Source organism: Phalacrocorax carbo, chromosome 11, assembly GCF_963921805.1.
Source record: "Phalacrocorax carbo chromosome 11, bPhaCar2.1, whole genome shotgun sequence".
Lineage (NCBI taxonomy): Eukaryota > Metazoa > Chordata > Aves > Suliformes > Phalacrocoracidae > Phalacrocorax > Phalacrocorax carbo.
Genome location: NC_087523.1, coordinates 343,618 through 357,209, shown reverse-complemented (window position 1 = coordinate 357,209; position 13,592 = coordinate 343,618). Strand labels below are relative to the sequence as shown.

General features: G+C 46.4%; 1 long non-coding RNA gene across 5 annotated transcripts; it reads left to right on the top strand.

The window, feature by feature from the left end:
- Positions 1 to 2,322: 2,322 nt before the first annotated feature.
- Positions 2,323 to 12,134, top strand: LOC135315310 (uncharacterized). 5 transcript variants are annotated; one of them, XR_010374743.1, is made up of 3 exons: positions 2,323 to 2,977; positions 5,193 to 5,289; positions 5,682 to 12,134. It is a non-coding gene; the product is annotated as an uncharacterized LOC135315310 (long non-coding RNA). The 5 variants fall into 5 exon arrangements; XR_010374744.1 differs by having other exon boundaries at positions 5,193 to 5,772; positions 5,931 to 12,134; XR_010374745.1 differs by having other exon boundaries at positions 2,323 to 2,683; positions 5,196 to 12,134.
- Positions 12,135 to 13,592: the final 1,458 nt, after the last annotated feature.

Sequence of the window (13,592 nt, the reverse complement as noted above, 5' to 3'; positions counted from 1 at the left end):
GCCCCTGGATTTGGAAGGGAAGCTGAGGGGCCGATGCGGTCTTTGTGCGGGTGGCCGGTCGGTTGGGGGAAGCGCAGGTGGGGCAGGCAGGGGTTGTCAAATCAGTGGAGGGTACTGTTCAGAGACTGGACATGTTTGGGCTGAGAGAGGTTGTGGTGTCCTTTCTGCAAAACAGAAGCATCTGCCAGGCAGGGGAGTTCCTGCCTGTGCTTGTGTTGTTGTGTTGATTTTGTAGTCTGTCTTTGTTCCTTACTGTACTCGGGTCTCGATGTGTCTGTTGTTCTCCGTGCTGAGCAGGCACATAGGTAGCAATATTGAGGGTTTTGCAAGCCCTGGCTCATCGGCATAACGGTAACTGAGAGCTTCCTTTCTCGCATTTTAAGTCTACTGCATAGATTTGTCATGTCTTAAATATTAGACCTTTATAGAAGGTCATCTTTTTGCGGCGGTGATTAAGGCGGCCTCAGTACTGCTGCTGAAGAGCAGTCTGAATACGCAGGGCCCTTTTCTGGGACCTGTTCCCTGCACCTGAACGTTCTGAGGTCTTTAAGAGTGGCTCGTCGCTCGTGCGTCGTCCTAGTTGTGGGTATATGGTTTTATCGCAGGTGATGATGGTACGTGACATCTCCGCGGATGCTATAGCTGCTTCCTCGCTGCCCTGCAGATCTTCTCGCCCGGTGGCATCTCTGGGCCGGAAGTCCGTGGTCTCGGTGAGAATTTTCTGAGGTGCCTCGATCACGTTGCTTGTAGTATTTGTGAGCAGTGTCGGTCCGTGCACGTCGATGCCTGTGTCAGAGCTGCTCCTCCGCCTGGGGGTGTAGCAATGGTAGAGCAGGTGAAAAAATAGCAATAAGAGTATATGGTTAATGTTAATATGCATAGACTGTTTTGGCAACGCCCGTACAACCCTCGTCGGAGCAAGTGGCCGTTGGCAGCGGGCGAGGACGGTAATTTCCGGGGCGTTTTGTGGGTCTGAGGGGATGACCGTAGCCGTCTGGGAGAGGCAGCTAGAGTGCTAGCTGAGCAGAGGGCATCTCTCAGCTGTTCAAGCTTGTACGTGCGTGGGGCTTAACATTTGATTGAAGGTATTTCCTTTAATGGCATGCAGTAGTTGGGCTCTAGATGGTATTCCTACGTGGAAGCAAGACCTGTGGAATGGTTAAGCTGTTGCTGTGTGTCCAGGTGACTTGTTCTATCATGCTGTACTTGCAGAGGATGAAGGTGGAGCTGTGCAGGGTGATAGAGCAGAGCTGAGTAGAGCACACTAAGGCGGCGGGTCCGTGTGCAGGATTAAAGGGAAGATGCGACTGAAGGCTGTTTGAGGAGCATTTCAGGTGAGCTGGGTCGCAGTGAGGAGGCTCATGGGGCTGGTGACTTTGTTCTCTTTGCTCTCAGGAGCACAGCGCTATCCCTAGGGGCTGGCAAGGTTCTAATTGTGGGGCTGGCGCCCATCGGGTGCTTCTTTTTTTGCGTTTCAGTTTAAAGTGTGGATCGCTCTGGTGTTTGAGTTGTCTCTGGGCAGTTGTCGTCTGCGGCATCGTTCCCAGATGCGTGAACAGCTCTGCTCTGTCGCTGTCCGTTTTCAGGGAGCGTGATTTCTTTCCTGCATCCTTACAGTCTTAGGTCTTGTAGCTGGGCTTCTTGTGCCTCCTCCCTCTCAGTTTTGAGAGGAACTTCTTGTCACGGGCCCTGACGCTCTTCTAATCTTCTTGGATCGTGTTAGGGCCTCCTTGCGTCACTGTCAGGGTTCTGCAGGTCTTGTTGCTGGACGAGCTCTTCTGTCCAGTTGTCTCTGTGTTTGCCGAGAGCGTTCTCTCGTCTCGGAGGCGCGCAGTTTGTAGCGTTTCTCATAGCGTTGGTGTGTGCGTTTGAGTTTGTCTCGGACCGCCTTGCTGGCCCTGTAGAGTCGGGTAGGTGGCACAGCGAGGAGAGCTTAGGGTTCATCTGTTGCTGTGCCAAGGCTGTTGGGGGAAAGGTTGTACCGTCATCTCGGATTGAGTGGCCCTCCTCAGCGGGCAAGGACCGTAATCACCGTGACATTTTGTGGGCTCGGAGGCCGTGACCGTAGCTATCTGGGAGAGGCAGCTAGAGTTCAGCTGAGCAGATTACATCTGCAAGGTGTTCAAGCTTGTACGTGCCTAGGGCTTCATGTTTGATGTCATCTGTTTGTTTTAATGGCAGGTTATAGTCGGTCTTCAGGAACTGTTAAGGTACTGCTGTGCAACCAGGCGAATTGTTTGGTATTGGTTTTGGAGATGCCGAGGGATGAGTCGTGCAGGGCGACGGAGGGGAACTGAGGGGACCGATGTAAGCGGGTGAGGTGGTGTGTGGTGTATATAGAGGGAAGATGTGACCGATGGCTCTATGACTCCGTTGCTCCTTGCATTTGTCTTTTGTTTGGGGTTTGAAGTAGCGTAGCAAGGAGCAAAGCGTGATCGGGGCACCGGAGGCAAGTCGAGCAAGGCAAGTGGTGACTGGTGGGGCTGAAGTAGCAGCTCTTTTCTGAGTTGTTGTGTTGCTGGTGAAGTTATAAGCAACGCGTGTCGTTTGGGTGTTACGGATGGCGGGTGAGCTGAACACGGCACCTGGAAGTGACGTAGGCCGGGTGGGAGGCTGTCGAGGGAAAGGAGTGTATCTGTATCGTGAAGAAAATCCTGCACGGCTGATTCCACTTGCTGCTCAGGTAATAGCACATATGGGGCTGGGGGAGTGGGGAGAAACATTTGTGAGTTCAAGGATGCTACAGGTAGTCCACATCAAATGCAGAGAAAAGGCAAATTTGCTGCCAGTGCAGAAAAGCTGATGAAAAATTGCAGTCGACAGAACCTGCCTCATTCCTGAGTTAGTCCCTTGGTTGTTACAAATGTTTTCCTTTCAGGTAAAATAATGAACTTTTGTCTGTGATGAATTAAGAGCTGCCTGTTACCTTCTTTAGGGTCAAGTGTTTCTCTTCTGTTTGTTCATACTAATTTTATGGGTAAGTTGGAAATAGCCTTTTATTTTCATAGGCATAACTAAATTTCTAGTGATCTGTGGCATCAGTATAGTTACTGGCATCTAGGTGCTAGAAAATGAGAAATAAATATGACGGAAACTGGTGTTTAAACTTGACTTTTAATAGATTTTTGTTTGTTTGTTTTTCATTAGTGTTGATGGCATGTTGTCCTGTGGCTCCGTCCACATTCTGTTCCGTGGAGCCTTCAGTCTAGGACTTTCACGTAAAAAAAAGTTTGCCCTTCAAAGAAGGGGCTAGTTATTCATAGGATTCAGCTGCAGACTTGGAAAGTCTCTGAAGTACATGATTAGAATTAAAGACAAATTTCACTTAATGTAGCTGCTGTTTGTCTTCACTTTCATTAATTTCCCCACTGCTCCATCATGGTTGGGAGCTCTGACTCATAATTTTTTTCAGTCTTTAACACATTTTTTTTTCCCCAAGGAGATGCTACGTTTAAAAGTTAATTAGTTTCCTCACAAATGTGTCAGCCAATAGAATTGAGTTATGGTTATTAAAACCGTAAAAATTACACCAGTCTTACAGATCTGGACTATTTCTGAACATGTATTTATTGCATGCAAATGTCATTGGGATACAGATCATCTGCACTTCATGCTCTGATAAGACAATATGCTGAGACAGGGTGAGCTCCAAAAGAAACAAGATACAAGATCATGGTTTGGTTTGGTTTTTTGTGGGGTTGTGGTTTTTGTTTGTTTTTGTTTGGTTAGGTTTTTTGTCTTTTTTTTTTTTAAAGAGTGCGATGTTAACTAGTAGTAGCCTGCAGAACTCTAATGCTGCCTGACATGTCCTTTTCTTATCTTTCACTCCTCTTACATGGCTGTAATTTTCATTTGGATGATTTCAGAAGAGCAGCTAAGTTATTTGCCTGTGTAAATATGCTGGTAATGCCAGGAAGATAAATGCTTGAACCAGTATTGAATAACTTGGCTACAAGTAGAATTTCTGAAGGAAGAACAACAACAACAACAGGAAGCAATTAGCAAGTTCTCAAAAATTTGTGCATCAAAGAAGTCAAAGTCTTATGGCCAAATGTTTGGCATTATGTTCCAAATGGCTATTTTTGGTAAACATACATTTTCAGGGAATTCAGGGTTGTGTGTGGCAAAACATGTCCCTCTGTCTGTGTGTCCTGCTACACAAATAGCATCAGTCAATGGCATGTCCAGTGGCAGGGCTTTTGTTCCCTACTCTCAATGTTGCCATAGTAATGTTGCAATATTTAGACCTAAAATATGTTTAGGAATGGAAGGCAAATGCCTGCTTTCCATAACGGCTATGAATGCTGACTCTTTTCTCTGCTGCTTTCCTGTGCATGTGATGAAGCTGTTTTATTTTTCTCCCTTGTTCCTGGTCTAAATGTGCCTGAAGCTGTTGCTGCTGTGGGTTTGCAATTTCTGTTACTGCATTTTTGTAGAGTTCTAGTTATGGATCATTTCTCCTGTGGCAAAGTGTCAAGACAGAGCTGTCATTTTAAAGCTTCAGAAACTACAGTCATTGAAATCAATAACTCCATGTAGGTAAAACTGGTCTTGTGCATGCAGCTGTGCTTACAGGGATGCTCAGTGGCTCCTCAGCAAAACAGCAAGGTGTGGATGGACATCCGTTGGGTTGTGCTCCGAGTGTGAGAGCGTGCCGTGTTTTTGCTGATTGGAGATGGAATAGAGCGTGTGCCTGTTAAATGTGAGGACAGTCAAAAGCTAGGAAGGACCCCAAGCAGGCTTGGTGGCATAACTGCAGTTTTAAAAGATCTTGACTGTTTGATGAAATGGCCTGAAAAAAATCATTCCTTTTTTGTAAGGAGGTAGTTCACAAGGACAGATGGGTTGCTGTGCACTTTAAGAAAAACATTCAACTTGGGGCATATAGGGTGAGGAAATCTAGGCTATACTTAGTTAGGCTCGAGACAATGTATGGAGATCTCCCTGCCTCTCACCTGTGTGTATCTATGAAAGTGAGTTCTAGTGAAAATAAATCTGCCAAGGAGTCAAAAAAAGGCATGGTCATTTAAAAAAAATGCAAAAGGTCTGGTGGCCTGTATCAAGAACTGTAACAAAGATGACGCAAAATACTTTTTCTTCCACTCAGTTGTAGTCTTAACAAGCCTTCACAAAAAAAAGGAAGCTTTAGATTCCTACCCAGCTTTATGCTAAAGGGATTTTTCCTCTCTCAGCAGAATGTCAGCTGCCACCATTTCACTATAGTCACCCTTTTTCTGCCATGAAAGTACGAGACAGATGGAAAGAATCCATAGTGGTCTGCAGTACAAGGTATGTATGCGATGTGTGCCTGCATTTTCCCTAAGGTATTTGTAGTATGGACTTTAAAGTTAACATTAAGAATGTACCAACTCTCTTTCTATAGTTTTTCTATGAAATATTTTAACACAAATACTAAAAAGGTCTGTTCTGGAGCGTGTTATGCCTGTGCAAAGCTTACTTCCCTCCATTTGTTTTCTCCCCCTGAAAGCGTAATCATGTTAAAAGAGAAGCTGCAGCCTGAGCATTCACATGCCATTCAGGGAGTTGGACAGATGCCACCTGAGACTTAACTGCTAGGACCGGAGTCCCTTTGCAGCAGGCAGCTCCACTGAGCTGACGGGTACCCCTTTTCGACTCCTTGCTCACACACACTCCCTCTTGGGCACTTTTTCTCCTCTCAGGCTCGACCCTGGGTTTCCCTGAAGCACAGTCTCAACACGATGTATGCCAGGCAAATTTCTTGAGTGATACAGCAGTGAAGAGCAGCTTGAGGTGGGTAACCCTGGAGAGGGACCAGGAAAAAAGGAATCTCTGGGTGATTATACCCTTACAATCTAAGTTCCCCTCCCCTCACCCGATGGTTCGGTCCAATAGCAATATTTGGGTCTGGGGTCTCCTTTTTCCTGATTGGATCCTTTCTCTGTCTCCAGGCAGGACATTCCTTTTCTTATCTTAATGGATGCAGCTTCTGCTGAAGGTTGTGGCTACCTTGTCTGGTTTGCACTGGTTTCGGGGCTTTCCTTCACGTAGCTAAGTAAACGTTCAGTGTACGGTCAGCATATCTAAGTGAAAGTTCCCAGTTTGTGGCCTTAAGGCTTTAGCAAGCCTTGCTACTGATGCCACGTATTGGATTCCATTTGAGCTAGGATGTGACTTTTACAGTCGTCTGTTTCTGTGTGCTTACTATTAAATGATACTGTGAAAATAATTTTGTACTAAAAGAGGAAAGAAACTGTTAGTAAGAGTTCAGATGTTTAGAAGAAAGAGACTTTGTTTTCACGTGGCCTGGTTTCGGCTGGGATAGGGTTAATGTTCTTTCTAGTAGCTGGTACAATGCTGTGTTTTGGATTTAGTATGAGAATGATGTTGATAACACACTGATGTTTTAGTTGTTGCTAAGTAATGCTTACACTAGTTAAGGACTTTTCAGCTGCCCATGATCTGCTAGGTGCACAAGAAGCTGGGAGAGGGCACAGCCAAGATAGCGGACTCCAACTGGCCAAAGGGATATTCCATGCCATATGACATCGTGCTCAGTATGTAAACCATGGGGAGCTGGCTGGGGAGGAGCAATTGCTGCTCAGGGACAGGCTGGGTGTCGGTTGGCAGGTGGTGAGTGGTTGCATCGCTTGTTTTTCCTGGCTTTTGTCCTGTTTCCCCCTCTGTCCCCCTCCCCCCTTGTTTTCCTTTTCATTAAAATTTATTATTATTATTTTAATTATTAAAGTGTTCTTAACCCACAAGTTTCCTTACTTTTGCCCTTCAGATCATCTCCCCCATCCCACTAGGGGTGGAGGGGGTGAGCGAGCAGCTTTGTGGTGTTTAGCTGCCTGCCAGGTTAAACTACAACATCATGATAAAAGCTTTATGCTTTTTCATTCAATAAGTTGTTTAAATACCTTATGGTAGGACTCAACCTTACTGAGATACTAGCGTCTAAAAAGTAATCAAGGTCAAAGAGGAGATGTGGACAAGATAGGACAAATTGGCGTCGCTTCAGCATGTTTTCCAGGCTTTCCCAAGAAGCATTAGCAGCCTTGTAACTAGTGACGGTGAGTCCTGATGTGGTTTTGGTGAGTTACTGCTTCAGTAGTGTACTTCTTCATTAACCTACAGTGTGCAATTTTTGATTCAGTTGGAAAGTGATTTTTCAGAATGGAAATCTTTCTCATTCAAAGAAGTTGCATTTTATAAACTTCCATCAGAGCGAGTCTTCAGAGATATGGTGTACTTTGCAGTAGAAGTCATCAGCCTTTTCACTCATCACAAGACTTTCAGTCCTCAGAAGACTTATCACTCCCTTGGAAAAAAAAAAAAAAAGTCAATTTCCTTCCAAAGACCCAAGTGCAGCACATCTTCCAAAAGTTGATGGCATTGCTGGTCTTTGTTTCTCAGTTGTAACAGTCGAGGTATCATAAAATATGTTCCTCTGTGTGCTTCAGTACAAGCAAATACATTAGCAAATCGGCCAGTCCTTTTTGGTAGCCTTATGTATTGTACAACTGCAGATATGATTCCCCTGCCACCAAAGTAAAACCACATGGGGGAGCTCTTATGTCACTGATTTATTTTTTTTTTTAATCATAAATGAAAGTTTAAAAAAAGGTGAAATTGATGATTTACAAACTGATTTGCATTCTTTAAACTGTAACTGCCGAATAGCTATAGTATATGATTTATTAGGTGTATTTAAGCAGTTAGGTATTTAATGAGAGAGGCGACTGAATATTTTGGGGTCTTTTGTCCGTGATATTTTGAGGGACTGTTGTAAAGTACATTATTTCTGTCTCGCTTTCAATGGTGCATTTCCCTGGCAGTTCAGCAGCATCTCTTGGGCAGGGCAGCTGGGCGGATGTCCCTCCTGACTCCATAACGTGCAAAAGCCCCTTAGTCAAGTTACTGCTATTTTAGAGGTAGATAATCTAATGGTGTGCGTTAACAACTGTGCAAGTTAAATTATTGCAAAAGGAAAATGGTATGTTTTTATAGCTTAGGTATTTTTATTGAATGTGTATAAACACACGCACACCTTTTTAGCATAGACTGAACTACTGAGATTTGTTGTTTATTTTTTAAAGTTTACTTTTGTTTTGTTGTTTACTTTATTTTGTTGTTTAGTTTTGTTGTTTACTCTTTAAAGTTTGACACTTCATTTTTGGCTTTATTGACCAAGTAAGCAAGATGTGCAGCAGGGAAAGTGCTGTGGCTGTTATGGCGGATCTGTAAGTGTAGACTCTGATTATGGTACACCCTTATCCTGCAGCCTCACAGGGTTATCTCACCGCAGCAGTGCTGTAAGGAATGGATGGGACTTCTTCTGACACCAGCAGGAGTGTTTAGTTTTATGTGAAGAATCTGTTCAAAATGGTATCAATTAGTCTTAATACTACATTTATCTGTTCAAATCACACTAGCTTTTAAAGGATGTGTTGTACTTAGAGCTGACCTGTTTACCTAGAATACTCTGGCTCAATTTACTTCCTACCCCTTATTCTCACTGAATTCCGGCATTTTCTTCTGTGCTATTCTTTCAATATGCTAAAATGTAGTTTGGGATTTGTGTTTTTCAGATGTCTTGTAGGTGTCTTGTGATGTTCAACGGATACCCCCCCAGCTCAGGTTTGCCTGCTGGTCGTAAGCATACTGAAGACAAAATACAGCTTGGGATTGCTGTTTTTCAGATGTCTTCTAAGTGTCTTGTGATGCTCAAGAGGCTGTCGAGGGAAAGGAGTGCGAGACGGGGATCGGTGCGGGCAGGCTGTGGCATCGGGCAGCATCTCAGGAGGTGCCTTTTCGCTTGGCTTTTTGCAGGTGCCGCTGGCAGGCTCGGAGTGGTGCTGCCGCATGCCTATGAGAGGTCTGAGAAGGTGGGGCAGCGGCCAGCATCTGAGACCAGAGAATGCTGTGGTCCGTCGTCGAGCTCTTCAGTTTTGTAGGTAACACGTGGGCCATCTTTGGAACGGCGTATGAGCATTAGAAGCGAGCTGGGTAGTAATGAGGAAGTCACGGGGCGGTGATTTCTCACGAGCGTAACGGTAGTTTACTGTGTGTTGATACATTTGGTGCCACAAGTGATGATGGAAGTGGGGTGTGATGCTGGAATCTGTGCATAGCAGGTGAGCCGATGGGCGAGTTCCTTTTGATGAGGGGGGTGCTCTGGAAGAGATCTGTGTTGACCCGTGTGATACTTATTGCTGGCCTTGGTGTTTTGTTTTTTTTTTTTACGTGATGAAGAGGCACCTGGCCACTGCAAGAATATCCTGGTTAGCTGGTGTGTTTCTTGTTGTGAAAGGATTCATAATCTGGCCCATCTGAAAGCCCCGCAGTGTGACTTTTGTTAGGAAGAGATTTTGAAAAATGGAGATATTTCTTATTCAGTGAGGTTGCATTCTATGAACTTGCCATCAGAGTGCATCTTAGAGACAATGTCTTTGTCAGTAGAACTCATCAGCACAAGACTTGCAAAGTATTGCGTTTTTTTTTAAAGATAAAAAAATCAATGGTCCTTGCGGAGATCCAAGCACAGCACATAATCCAAATGTTGATGGCATTGGTAGTGCTTGGGTTCTCAGTTGTAACAGTCGAGATACCATAAAATACGGTTCCCCTGCATGCTTCGGTACAGCCAAATGCATTAGCATATCTGCCGGTCCTTCTTGGTAGCCCCATGTATTGCAACACTGGGGATTTGATTTGTGTGGTTTTTTGTTGTGGTATTTTTTTTTTCCCCCAAAAAGTAAAACCATATTGGGGATCTCTTCTGTCATAAATGAAAGTTTAAAAAAAGCTAACATTGTCTGATTTACGACGTGACTTGCGCTGTTTCAGCTGTAACTGCCAAGCAGATGTAGGGTACGATTTGTTAGGTGTACTTAAGCAGGTAGGTATTTGTTGTAAATATTTAATGAGAGGCGACTGAATGTTGTGGGGGACTTTTTTCCCCGCCGGTATTTTGAGGGAGCGCTCTTAAGTATTTTATTTCAGTCTCGCTTTGGATGCGCGTTTCCCTGGCAGTTCAGCAGCATCTCTTGGGCGGGGCAGCTGGGCGGACGTCCCTCCCGACTCCATAACACGCCAAAACCCCCCAGTCACGTTGCTGCTGTGTATTTTGGAGATAGATAATCTTATGGCGGGTGTGAACGGCTGTGTGAGTTAAATGAACGCAGAAGGAAAATGGAAAGCTTTCAGAGCCTAGACGCTCATATTGGATGTGCGTAAACACGCGCCCGCCTTCTCAGCACAAAGTGCATTACTGAGATTTATTCTTAATTTTTTACGTTACTCTTTCAAGTTTGACGCTTCGCTTCAGGCTTCATGGAGCCAGGCAGCAAGACGTGCGGCGGCAGGGCGAGGGCTGTAGCTGCTGCGGTGGATCTGTAAGCGGAGGTTCCGGTTCCGGTACAACTTTGCCCCGCAGCCTCACGGGGTTATCTCCCCGCAGCGGTGCCGTAAGGAAGGGATGAGACGTTTTCCAGCACCAGCCAGAGCGTTCAGTGTTACGCGAAGAATCTGTTCAAAATGGTATCAGTTAGTCTTAATACCGTTTTCAAGTGTTCCAGTCCCTCTAGCTTTTAAAGGAGGTGTTGTGTTTTGACATGACCCGTTTGCCTAGAATCTTGCTGCGGCTCAATTTCCTTCCTATCCCTTGTGCTGACTGAGTTCCTCCATTTTCTTCTGTGCTATTTTATTAATGTGCTGAAATATAGTTTGGGATTTCTGTTTTTCAGATGTCTTCTAAGTGCCTCGTGATGCTCAAGAGATGCCCCCCGGCCCGGGTTTGCCTGCCGGGCGTTAAGTGTGGTGAAGGTAAGGGGCCATCCCTCTGCCTGGGGGCTCCCGGCTCTGTCTCCAGCGGGTGCCCCGCAGGTGCGGCCGCGAGGGCTGCCTGGTGGGGAGAGTCGGGGCCCCCAGGGGCCGGGGTGGTTTGTCGCCCCGGGGAGCCCGTCCCAGCATGGGAACAGAGCGGGAGCATGGCTGAGCAGAGCCCGAGAGAGACGTGACACTGTCCTCTGGCACGCTCCCGCTCCGCCGTGGGGCAGCCGCCAGCCTGCAGACAGGGGCTGGAGGGGCTGCAGCTGTTTGGGGGGCTGCCCCACCTTTTAGATTTAAGCAGAGCTCCCCCTTTTTTGGGGGGTGGGGGGTGTGTGTACCTTTGTAAATGGCACTATTAAAGCTGCAGGTTGGAGCAGATTCCCTTGTTTAGTGCCCTTCTTGGGGGTGAATAAAATTGCGGGAGGGTGTGTGTGTGTGATGATGTCATGCGGGGTGCCCCGGTGTCACTGGGGGAGCTGATAATGCATCAGAGGAACAGGTGAGTGGGGGTGTCATGTAGGGGTTCCCCCCCAAAAAGGGGGGTTGCAGCCCCAAAATGCCTGAAAATTCAGGGGGGCTATTACAAAAACCTCTTATTTTATATATATTGAAATGTAATATTAATTTATAGGTGTATAAAGGGATTTTAAAATAAGAACTTATCTCTCCTATATTATATAACGGATTTCAGGATACAAAAATTCTACATCGAGATACAGGGTTTTAAAACACAAAAGTAACTCGACTGTCTATATATCTACATTAAAAAAATAAAGGAGTTTAAAATGAAGAAAAAGGATAGATGAAGGAATTCAAAGCAGAAGAAAGTCCGACTAGAGCGAGCATCTACGCTTAGTGTGTGTTACATAGTCTAAGCAGATGTGTAATCTAAATAGAGGTTATATAGAGTGAAATAAGTCTAGGTATAACTGTAAGTAGATGTCTAAATAGAGAAGTCGAAAAAGATTGAAGTGTCAAAGTGTAAGTAAACAGATAGCTAGTCTAAATAGGTGTTTTATATACGTGTTAATATGGAAGTCTAAACAGGTATGTGTAAATAGATATTCTGTGTAAGTGTAAATAGCCTAAATAAGTGTAAGTGTAAATTTAATAGCTAAGTCTAAACAGGTATTGTATGTAAATGTAAAATAGCATATATAAAATATAGATATACTCTGTAAGGATGTGTAAGTAGACACAAGTGCAAATGTCTATGCTATATAAGGTTTTTAAAATGCAAAGAAACCATGTTGATAGAGATGTTTATAGAGAGGATTTAAAAATTAGACACACACCCCACCCCCACCCCCCAATCAACAGAAGGCACAAAAGCGCTTTCAAATGCTGCCCCTTCCCCGTTCTCCTCCTCCCATCCCGATCTGGGGCCGATTCCCCCAAATGGGGACTTCCCCCTCTGGGGCTGCCTGTAGGCAGCCTGGGAGCTGCTGCCAGGGCAGACAAACACCCCAAAGCCCCTGAGTCTGGGTCTGCAGTGGGGGGTGGAAAACCCCAAACAGACAAAATACCCAAACAGTTTTAGGGGAAAGAAAACAATTTAGGGCTCCTGGGAAAGCCCACTCCTGCTGGGTTTGTGCAGCTGGAAAGGAGGAAAAAAAAAGCGGGGGGTGGGGGTGTGGAACCCCACTAACCATTCTCATGCACAAAACCAGGAGCAAAAACCACCCTGAGCAAAAACCAAAAGAGACCCAGAAGTGAACGATTTGGAAAAGCAATCCCAACTTTTACCTTATGGAAAAGCAAAAAAAGCCAAAGGAACAAACCCCAAAAAACCCCAACAACAAAAAAAGCCAAGCCATCCAAACAGAAATCACCACCACCAAACGACCGCCCCAAAAACCCCAAATTGGGGAAAATTTGGGGTGAAACACCGGCAGTTTGAAGGGCATTGCTGGGGCTTATCCGGAATGGATTCTCCGGAGCGGGTCGGTTATCTGGAGCGGATCATCTGCTGCAGGTGAGCCCAGGTGAGTTGCCCGTTGTGGATTATCCTGGGGGACCCCCCTGGTGTCAGTCATCCCCATGCATGTTCCCCATGGCGTGTCTGCCCAGACATGCCCCTGTCCGGCAGTGTCCGCCTCCTCCCCCGCCCTCCCTCTGCGTGTGTCTGTGCCCTCCCAAGTGCTTTCCCCCAAAATGGCCCCCCCACATGGCTTTTTCCCCGGTGACATCCATCCATCCCCCCCCCCCCCCCCCCGCTTCCCCTGGCCTCCTGTTCTGTGCTCGCTGAAGCCTCGTGCTTACGCAGGATGAGCAGTGGCGAGGCGAGGCGCTGCCAAGCCAACGAAGCCCAAGGCTCAGCAGCGCACAACTCCTTTGCAGGGCAGCCGCTGGCATCTGGTCTGCCTGGCTGCCCTGTGCCCCGACGCACAGCTGCCCCCCTCACCCCGGGCAGCCTGCCTTCAGAAGGGCAGCTGTGTTCCCCTGATGGATTTTCTTCTTTAACCCTCCAGGACCTGTTGACTTGCTGCTCTCCCTGTCCCAGCCCTGATGCCGCAGGCCTACAGCAACTGATGGGGCTTACTCCGGGGGGGTGTGGGGGTGGGACAGGGGACCTTTCTCCCCAGGTTGTTTGTGCTGCTTCTCCCTAGGGCATGGGGTGGGGGTGAGTGGGGCAGGAGGGAGGACAGTAACGGCCACCTGACTTTTAAAGCAGTCGAGACGGAAGGACTACAATGCTCGAGGCACTTTGGTGCTGGGCGGTGCGGAGGCAACGACTGACACTGCCGGGGCTGCGGGAGTGGGGAAGGTGCAGAGAACCA